General features: G+C 46.2%; 1 long non-coding RNA gene across 5 annotated transcripts; it reads right to left on the minus strand.

Annotated features, from left to right (window-relative positions):
* Positions 1–291: 291 nt before the first annotated feature.
* On the minus strand, positions 292–8,142 carry LOC114062753. Of its 5 annotated transcripts, none has more exons than XR_003572446.1 (3): positions 8,123–8,142; positions 1,722–1,905; positions 292–438 (listed from the first exon to the last, which is right to left on the minus strand). It is a non-coding gene; the product is annotated as an uncharacterized LOC114062753 (long non-coding RNA). The 5 variants fall into 5 exon arrangements; XR_003572444.1 differs by lacking the exon at positions 8,123–8,142 and adding an exon at positions 7,193–7,243; XR_003572448.1 differs by lacking the exon at positions 8,123–8,142 and adding an exon at positions 7,091–7,102.
* Positions 8,143–9,913: the final 1,771 nt, after the last annotated feature.

A 9,913-nucleotide genomic window follows, 5' to 3' on the forward strand; every position in this document is an offset into this window, starting at 1 on the left:
AAAGCCTGCTTTATTATTTAATTTGTTTGGGCTTAACACAAGATAATGACTTTTCTTTATGATTCACCTTCTCTCAAAGATACCATGAGACCCATGGGTTCCAATTCCAAAGGTGTTCTTTTCCAAATGGTGGTGGATCATTTGGTATCATGTGATCAATACCAACTGATCCTGTTTTGCATCCTTGTATGTACACGTCACTACAATTCCCACTGCATGATTTGGTGGAATCTGATTAAATGCTAAAGCATTGCAGCCCTACAGACAGTTACTTGGATACATTGGAATGCAGTTAAAAGGCAGGTCTTACTTTCCCATCCAAACAGCATAGCTTTCAGGGAGTTGTGGAACAAAAAGGATGGATCTTCCAGTATCAACATCTACTGCTCCAAAGCAGCCTGCTTCAGTTACTCCAAAAGTCCAGTGAAAGTAAGATTCCTAGGTTAAAACAAATAAATTCTTAGAAGAAAAACCTCACTTCTACCAGCTCTAAAAATACACTATAGTACATAATAATAACTACTTCCATGTATCTGGAAGAGGTCTCTCTTGCTTTTGGAGGGGCAGAAGTGGCTTAGGTCTAAACCTTTTCAGACTGATTAGTTTTAGGTTAGAATAATACAAAACTCTCTGTTGGGATTTGGAAAAGGTAAGAGGTTAATAAACCACCCTAAGAAATAAACAGGTTAACTCAGCACAATAAACATACACCACATTAAAATACATTCTTCCAATCTAGAATTAGGGAAATGTATGATCAGGCAGAAATAATCACGTCACAAGAGACAAAGCAAAAGCAGAGTGCAGCTTCACTGGGTTGTGAAGGCAGAGTGCAGCTTCACTGGGTTGTGAAGACAGAGTGCTGAAGTGAAAACCCAGCCTTCCCCAGAGAAAAGGAAGCTGCATTAGGAACAGCCTTTAGGCAAGAGAACAACAAGCAAGGAAAACAACCAAACACCTAACACTACAGAAATGATTTTTGTTAAGGACAGGCATATGCTCTAGTACCCTGAAAGGTGCATCTCTTCTAAAACCAGACTAATGACTACATTAAAATATGTGCTATCTGATTTAGGATTTACTGGGTTTGTTTCTTCAAAACATAAACCAGCTCAACTAAATTCACCAAACAAAGTGCTGTAGCAGTCACACAGAGTATGGGACGTGCATAATTAGAGTTCTGTTACGCCAACATCCCCAGAACTTGTTAAGTCCTGTTTGTGACAGAACACATGGAACCTTAAGGAAGAATCTAATTTGACAAGACACATGTTTTAAATTTCAAGATATATATGCTGTTTTGTGGAATATACTATTTATAAAAACACGAAATATGCTTTTCTATTAATTAATTCAGCTTAGGCTCACTGTAACACATTTCATTATGGAAAGATGGTTGTTTTTCAGGTCACAGACAAGACTAAGAAAATGAAGAAATATTCCATTGCTGTCTTCAAGATTAGATTTAAACAGTGATGAGCAGTAAGGCCTTCAACAGGTTTTGCACCCTTCAACCAGATAATGAGCCTGCACACTAAAGCACTGAAAGAGAGAGTAACTCAAAGCTGAAGAGGCAATGTGATAAAGAAGCCAATTTATTTAAGTGGAGCAAGACAATGCACACCTGGAAGATAAAGGGAGAACAATTTAAAATCATTTTTAAATTCATGCAGTTGAAGAAAGTTCCTTAATTTGATTTGAAGTTTTGATTCAGCTCTTACCTGGCGAAACACAATACCAGTGTCAGTACAGTATCTCTGGGTTTCTTCCCCACCCTGCAGCAGAACAACTGAATTCTTCTGCACATCCTTGTTCTGTCTCAGGCGTTCACACAGGCGTCTTCTGTTCAAGGCAAAGAGTGCTAAAGGCACTCTCAGGGTCTCATTCCCCAGCCAAAAGGAGGGTCTAGAAGAGATTTTTTTTAATTGACAATTAATGGAAAACAAAGACAGTGGTTAGCACAGTTCAGATGCACAGTGTCCATCCCTTCAGTTTAGCTCAGCTCTACAAACAAGAGGCTGATCACTCACAGGGAAGAGATGCTCTGTATGAGCATCTGATCAAGAGACAACCAAACACTGCTCACATAAGAACTAGAGGAAAAAGATGGCAAGAGGAGACGAGGCTGGCTGCAGCTGCAGCCCACAGCATCTCACTCCTTACTTTCTTTAGGTACAGCAACACGAAGTGTACCTGCAGAAAGCTACTACAGCCTATGTCAGCTGGGGAAGGGCAGAGCAGGAGAGAAGAAAAGGAGTTCTGAGTTGCTGACAACTGAATTAGAAGGTCACACTAAGTCTGGCAAACTTCACCAAGTCCTTCTGGGAAACATTCAGTAGCTGAAACTGGGGAGAAAAGATGATGGATAGCAGATGCAAGACAACAGCGTTTCCCATGCTCACACGGCACCTGCAAATTTCTTTTCTACATTCGTATGTTTATTCCTGCATGCACTGAAGCAGCTTCAGCAGGTCCCTGAAGTCAAACACGTGGCCACAGGAGCTTGTCTTGTGTGCCAGTGGCCTCCTGCTACACATCACCACCCGCCCCTAAGGCAGCCCAAATGTGCTGACACAGCCTGAAAAGTTTCTGGAAGGTTGTACTCAACAGAGCTGCAGCTGGAAACAGCTTAAGATACAGTTTAAAAGCAGAGAGCTCGCTGTTATTAAGTAATTTAAGGTGTTCAAACTACTACAAGAATATGTTGCTGAGTCGTTCGGATTTGTTACAGGTCTATAAATGCACTTTCTGGAGCTTTACCAGTAGAAACACAACAGCATTCGTAGGATATTGGGGTGGGGAGGAGGAGTTCCATCAGATGATGAGAGAAGAATTAAAGAGCAGTCCTGCTGGGGTTTTTGTTGTTGTTTTTATGCTTAATATAGCAAAGCTGTGCTTTGGAGCTTCAGTACTACAGATGAATACTGTTTTACCAATAAAATCCTATTATTTAAGTCCAGTTTGTCCCTCTACCTCAGCTTCTTGAAGACTGAGTGGCTGGATGGAGGTTTTCTACCCCATATGCTTCTAAGAGGAGTTGACAGAAAGGTGCAGTCGAATTGTTACTGAGTTAAGGTGACAAGAAATGAACCAACCACCAAGGGACTTAACCTTAGGGGAGCAGGGCTCCACATTTTAATCATTATACAGCTTCCATAAGCAATCTGAAAGTAACCTTTGGTTTATAGCTGCATGACCTCCTGAAAGACTTTATCAACCTCAGAAATGTAAACCCTATAATTTCCTACTGCAGACACAGCATAAAAGAGCTAATAAAATATTTTATTTTACTTGTTTATAACTACTTGATATAACAGCATAAGTAATTTTAAAAGGTGAAAGACTGCTCTCGCTAATCCAATTTGCAAATTATCTGCTTAGGAGTTCAGCTGATGGTGCACAAAACCTATATGTGTTTAGTTTTGTTCTTTCCCACACCCACCTGACAACCCAGCACCAAGGCAGGTGATCATTACAAGGGCTGCAGACTACCTATTGCAGCACAGCAGCATAGCCTGGAAGCACAGCATTAACTTTCATTTTGGGGTACCCATGCCTGTAGAAAGGAGGAAGAAAGCTCATACAATCCTGGCAAAAGCTACTTCAAGTTTTAAATCAGAGAGTGAACCTTAAACTAAAACTAGGCAAGGCTTTTCAGGTACAAAGGTGCGGCTCAGTAACTCAGCAGGGCACAAGAGGCTGAAAATGCTGTTATCCAAACATGATCATCCTCTGGAGTTACAACATGCAGGGGCCTGGAAATCATGTGCTCATCTTATGGGACATTCATAAAAGGGATGAGAGAACATCATCAGATACCCTTGTGCCATATGTTGCTCTCAGATCTTTGTACCTGCTGATAAAAAAAAAAAAAAAAAAAAAAAAAAAAAAAAAAAAAAAAAAAAAAAAAAAAAAAAAAAAAAAAAAAAAAAAAAAAAAAAAAAAAAAAAAAAAAAAAGAGAAAAAAAAAAAGAGGCAGAGGTTGTAGCACAACCTGTCTCATGTTTTGCTTCAAAGGAAGGAAAAAAGTCACCGTCACTGCAATTTTACCCACTTCACAAGTTTGAGATCTTTTTCTGTGATTTAAAAAAAAAAAAAAGAAAACAAGAGAATTCTGACCTCTCTCTTCCAGGCCTATTCCTACATCCTAGAGCTCATAGGAAGCCTCTACAAAGTACAAAGGCACAATTTCATCTCCCTTAAGTCTACTATTAATGCTTTTATTACACGTAAAACCCTTGGCGATCAAAATGAGACTCAGGGAGAAATAATTATGCCAGGCAGCAATTCCTACTGGTAGCCTCACTAAGCCACTCTAAGCATGCCTTTTACTGGGACCTTAATGCTAGAGCTGAAATGCATTCTGGTGCAAAATGGGGGGTTTCTGCACGTTTTCCCTAAGCCCACGGCAAAAGCGTGTTCTTCCTTGGGCATAGCAAACTTTGCTTCCTCCACAGCTTTTGTTCTCTCTTTCCTCCTGCAAGCACCCAATTACCCCACTGAGGGCACTCTCATGAATGCACTGTCAGCGTGGCAGGACACCCCCAGGTGCTGCTTTGCCTGCAGAGATTGTGTCACTAGACACACATGAACCAAGCACGAGCTTTCCACAGCTTACAGAGAGCTCTTTTCCAAGATGACACTGAGAGAGGAACTCAAGGCTTACAAGAAGGAGTAGGACTGTACACCCGGCTTTCCACCACAAATAATTTGGGAAGAGAACTCTCACAGTACTCAAGATCACAAGAAAAAAAACTTCACACTGAGGACTGGCTGTGTAACCCCCTGTAGTAAGTGGGTACGTGTCTGTAACTGCCTCACACACGTATCAACCCTGCAAATACACGTGCAGTTACAGTGTGAGCAGTGTAAAAGTGTGTTATTTGCCTGGTAACAATACTGCCACAAAACTCTATCTAGAGAAGGAACTACAAGCTTTCCATGTTGGGCCGTGATCTCTGATCACTCAGCTTTATCACACAAGACACACAAAACACAGACTTTTAGGTTTGGGTTGGAAGGGACCTAAAGACCATTTAGCCCCAACCCCCTGCCACAGGCAGGGACGCCTCCTGCTAGGCCAGGCTGAGCAAGGTCTTATCCAGCCTGGCTTTGAACACTGCCAGGGCTGGGGCACCCACAACCCCCCTGGGCAATCTGTGCAACATCTCACCACCCTCACAGTAAAGAACTTCTTCCTAATATCTAGCCTAAATTTCCTCTCTTTCAGTTTGTACCCATTACTCCCTGTCCTGTCACTACAATTCCTAATGAACAGTCTCCCTCCAGTTTCCCTGCAGAACCCTTCAGATACTGGGAGGTGCTGTGAGCTCTCCATGCAACCTTCTCCTCTCCAGGTTGAACAGCCCCAGCTTTCTCAGCTTGTCTCCTTAGGGGAGGTGCTCCCGCCCTCTGATCAACTTTGTGGCCTCCTCTGGACTTGCCCTCACTGCATTATCAGCATTGACTCCACTGGCTGCTCCTTCAAGGTCGGTTTCCAAAGACTTAAGCATCTCCAGCCACAACCAATTAAGAGCTCTCCTGCAGAATTGCATATTTGATAATGACAGCTATTTGATACCAACACTGCTTTGTGCTGCAGGCCTCCAGGAAGCTTCTGCAATTATTCCTTAGTCAGCATCACAAGTGGCTACTTGCAAGACCAGGACAGGACAAGAGAAGCTCAGCTTCCTCCTTTTCTCCAGTCTGGTACCAGCATTAACCCACTGCTCAGTCTGGTAAAGGTCTCCCACAGTAGCTGACAGTTTCCTGCTGGCTGCCACACACAATTTTTGTGATCACTTAGGCCCAAGCTCACAGAAGAGCTTTTTTATTTTATGATAGTGGAAGTGAAATGTAGCTAGGAACATTAAACTACATCTGTTTCTTTAAAGGATATTTTTTCTTTTGCCCAGAACTGCTGATTTTCAATGCTTATTTCAGAAGTTTTATACCTTCAGAGAGCTTACATTTTGGCACTGTATGATCCATCACTGTTGCAATGCCAGAACCACCAGAACACACTGGTAACCAAACCCCCCTATTTTATTTCTGGTTTTCCTATCATTTTTCAGTTAACCTTTTGCACTTATGTGTTTTTTTCAGCAGAAAATTCATGGAACGGCCATTTCTCTTCTACTGAGGTCCTGCAGACAGGATCCAGATTTCAATGAAGATGAGAAACCACTGAAACTACTTTCCAATGAGTTATTGCTTGTTTGTTGACTGGGCCTTACTTATTTGTTTGTTTTGAGTAACAGATTTACCAACATTAGCCTGAAGCCTTGACAATTTCCAATGCTGTTCCCACACCAAATACCTGAAGCTCAAGAGGCCTATACACTTAACAGCAGCACAAGCACAAGCAAACAGGCGATACAATGAAACAGGAAAAGCAATTAGCGCTGTTCAAGATGTGAAATGGATATTTTTCTTCACGGCAAACTCAGCGCTCCTTGTGCCGTCCAGCGCCGCTCGGTGTCTCCCCGCACTCCCCAGCCCGGTTCGATCCAGGGATGCAGGAGCATCCCTGCCCAGGGAACGCTCGATCCAGGGATGCAGGAGCATCCCTGCCCAGGGAATACTCAATCCAGGGATGCAGGAGCATCCCTGCCCAGGGGACGCCTGGTCAGCGCTGGGGGAAACCCGGGCGAAGAGGGGACCCCACCGGGGAGCGACCTGTCCCCAAAGAAGCGTCAGAGCCCAGCCCCAGCCTAATCTGGCTTTGGCAGCCACGAAAAGTTACCCCCTCATTTTGATACAGTTTTTAATAGTACCTTCTTACAGCACTGGAAGACGTGGCTGGGGACCCCTCGTGCTGTGCAATCCAAGCCATCTTTAAGCACCAAATCTAACAGAACTTAAAGGATAACCCACGGCTGGGAAGGAGGCGCCGCGAGCCCACCCGGCGGGGCAGGGGGAGGCCCGTGGGACCCTGCACAGCTCTCTCCGCCCCGCCCCAAACCCTGAAATCCTTTCAGGGACCCGCCGCTCCAGCGCGGTCAGCCCGGCCTCCCTCGCAGGCTGCTCGGCCACAGCCTGTGCCGCGCCGGCCGGGGCACCCCCGGCCCGGCCTCACCCCCTGCGAGACCCCGCCGGGCCGGGCCGGGCCGGGAGCAGGGAGAGGGGAGCGGGCAGAGGGGACAGGGAGAGGGGAAGGGGTAGGGGAAGGGGCAGGGCAGAGCGCACTCACCCCGCGCCCGCAGCCATGTTCGCTCCCCGGAGCCGCTGTCACGTGGAGGCGGCTCCGCCCCGGCAGGGGGAGACGGGCCGAGAGAGAGGGGCGGGCACCGGGCTGGCCCGGCACGGGCGGGCACGGACACCGGCACGGGCACGGACACGGACACGGGCACGGATATAGATATGGACACGGACACGGGCACGACACACCGCTCTGACCGCCCGTGTGGGCACGGACACGGACACGGACACGAACACACCGCTCTGTGCCCCGGGACAGACACATGGCTCTGTCTCCAGGGATGGCACACCAGTCTGGTCCCCGGGACGGACACACCGCTCCGACCCCCGGAGCTGACAGTCCGCTTCGTCCCCCGGGGCTGACACACGGCTCTGCTCCCGGACACAGACACGTCGCTGTGACCCCCGGGACGGACACACCGCTCTGTGTCCCGGGACGGACACACCGCTCTGTCCCCCGAGCACCGACACACCGCTCTGACCCGCCTTCAGACTCAGGTCCGTGAGGGGACAGGACGGGGCTCCCTGTTCCGCACGGGTGGCATCCTTCGTGGCGCCCCGCAGCGGCCCCGACCCCTCGCCTCGTGCGCTGGCTCCTTGTGCACCAAAAAGCTACAGTGATTGAAGCCAAGGGCTGCGTAAGGTAGATACAGCCTCTCACAGGGATTGCTGTCTCACCCCATGACCTCCCCTAAATAAAGAGTTGCTCAAAAACCCGTTTAATGCACAGTTCTGCTGTAGCCCCTGGGAGAGGCGCTTCCCGTCTACATGTTAAGAGGAGGAGGTGTTTCACGGCAGCCTTAGGGCATGGTGTGCTGGAGCCATCGCCAGCCCTTGGGCTCTGCTGTGTTTCGCTCCTGTTCACACACATTTCTTCAGAACTTGAAATGACTCGTTCTCGCCTCAAAATTATAAGATTTACCTGAAGAAACCATCACAGACCAGGGTTCATGTGCCCCAGTAACTCATACAGCCACAAAAGCAAATACCCAGGAGCAAGAAATACCAGATAAGGAGTCAGAGATTGGAGCTCTGCTCTGTGACCTGAATACAGTGTGTGCTGCTCTGTGCCTCGATAAAGCAGCGATAAGGACAGCTCTGGGCTGGCAGGTACCCCTCCCTCCCTCCCTGGAAGGAAAGCCTGAGTCCTCGCTCTGCTGCTGCTGCTCAGCAATGCCACTGCTCTGTTGGTCTGGCACTGATCTCAAAAGAAAGTGCTGTGATACATTAAATATTTGGCTACTGCACTTGGAGGGTCTGCTTCCCCCCCAGAGCTCAGGAAAGACAGGAATGCAGGGCAGAGAGAAGAGAGGGCAGAGGACGATCATAAAATACATGCAGCTTCAAGTTCATGTTTATTACTACAGATCTCAGAAACATACATGGTTAAAATCCTTTTTTTTGATTGGCCAAATTGTCGTCTAGAAGTTGGGAGAAAAGTGCAGCTACTCAGGCACAGCTGGCTCTGAAGTGGTGTGTGAAAGCTGCAGGGCAGGCACAAGCAAAGACTGATTTCAGGAAGTCTGGACAGGAGCGTGTAAATTAATAGAATTAGAAAAGCCAAGTGGTGATCCTCTAGCTCTTTATGTTTTCATGTCCAAGGGTCAGAGACACTTAACACAAAATATATAGTGAAATAATCAAAAGCTTCTTTCATGAACTGCATATTTGACAAGTAACAATACTTATTTTGGGCTCCAGATTCATGGATAAAGCCCCATTTTAGACATAATTGATAAGCTGTTGAATTTCAAGCAGCCTGAAAAAAAAAATTAATGTGAACTGTAGCAAAATATTTTACCACTTTAAGTCTCCTAATGGTGCTCCCTTCTGCTTAGGCTCCAGCAGAATCACTGGGAGGATGCAGGGAAGCTCACTTTGCTTTTCCTTCTTCTGTCAGGAACAGAGAGAAAAGACTAAAGCCTTCAAGGCACTCTTCCAAATACTCTCATTAGTGGCTTTAGGCATTCATCCTTCCCTGCTCCCCTTTGCCTACCCCTACACTTGCCCTCTGTAGTGAATGTTGTAGTATCTGATCTCTGAAATGGATTTCCTCTGTCCTGTTTATTTCAATTTCCTCATCTCTTTCCCTTGGTCATTTAACCTGCCTTCTAAAAACAATCACCAGATTTAGAAGTTACCTGCAGAGTATTAAATCTCAGCAGAAAATAAGACTATATTCATTGGGGGCGGGGAGAGGGGGGAATTTTGTTTTATGTTGATTATTACCTAAAATATCCTGTTCTCCCGTATCAGGATTTGAAATAATGAAACTTCTGCACTGTGCACAGATGAAACTCATTTCAGCCAGCAGCTGAAATGCCAGCCACAGGAATGATTCTGGCTGCCAGACTGGGAGCAAGACCAGCTTTATTGCACACAGCCCTTCAGCCCAGCTTAGGTGTCAAAAGAAGAGCTAAATACACTCTGACTGCTGCAGGGTCTGAACTTCCCTCCTGCTTTGGTAAAATGCAGTTGTTGAGAGCCCAAATCATCAGGATCCCAGAGCCACACTGAGAACACGGGACCACAGTAGGAAATCTGGAGCTGCCAATGCCATGATATGAAGTGGGGAACAGGGTCTAATGCTGGGTGACTGAAGTCACCCTCCCTTTCCTGGATATATGATTTCACTACAAGTTTCAACTGATTTCCTAAATATCTAGAAAGCTTCCATATTATATGTACCACTACAAAACCAGAAATAATGGGA

Source organism: Empidonax traillii, unplaced genomic scaffold (genome assembly GCF_003031625.1).
Source record: "Empidonax traillii isolate 1590-97213 ecotype Southwest subspecies unplaced genomic scaffold, ASM303162v1 scaffold432:size744455, whole genome shotgun sequence".
NCBI lineage: Eukaryota > Metazoa > Chordata > Aves > Passeriformes > Tyrannidae > Empidonax > Empidonax traillii.